A 569-nucleotide genomic window follows, 5' to 3' on the forward strand; every position below is an offset into this window, starting at 1 on the left:
AAAAAAAGACCACACTAAGACCATACAAAGACAAAAAAAAGACCATACTAAGACTAAAAAAAGACCATACTAAGACCATACTAAGACTAAAAAAAGACCATACTAAGACCATACCGTAATTATTTTCTGGACAAAACATATTTCAAATATATGCTAAGTATGTTGTAAACCAGGGAGTCTCCAAATTTGGTCCTGGAGGGCCGGTGTCCTGCAGAGTTCAGCTCCAACCCTAATTAAAGGGGACATAACACACACAGTTTCACCCAATCTCATGTTAATCTTGAGTACCTATAGAGTAGTACTGCATCCTTCATATCTCCAAAAAGTCTTTAGTTTTATCATATTTATAAAATAAAGCTACAGCTTTACGATTCTCTCCGGAAAAAGCCGAGCTCCTGGCGGCGCGCCGTGGGCGGAGCTAAAGATTGACGAGCACTTGAGCTCCGACTGCCAACAAAAAAGACATTTGATGCAGTTTCACTTACCGTCTGCAGTTCTGAATCATGACCGGGATCTTTTATAGCTCGACCGCTCCATCCTTCAGTATCAAACGATGTGCTAATCCAGCG

Source organism: Sinocyclocheilus rhinocerous, unplaced genomic scaffold, assembly GCF_001515625.1.
Source record: "Sinocyclocheilus rhinocerous isolate Xijiao unplaced genomic scaffold, SAMN03320098_v1.1 scaffold451, whole genome shotgun sequence".
In the NCBI taxonomy this organism is placed as follows: domain Eukaryota; kingdom Metazoa; phylum Chordata; class Actinopteri; order Cypriniformes; family Cyprinidae; genus Sinocyclocheilus; species Sinocyclocheilus rhinocerous.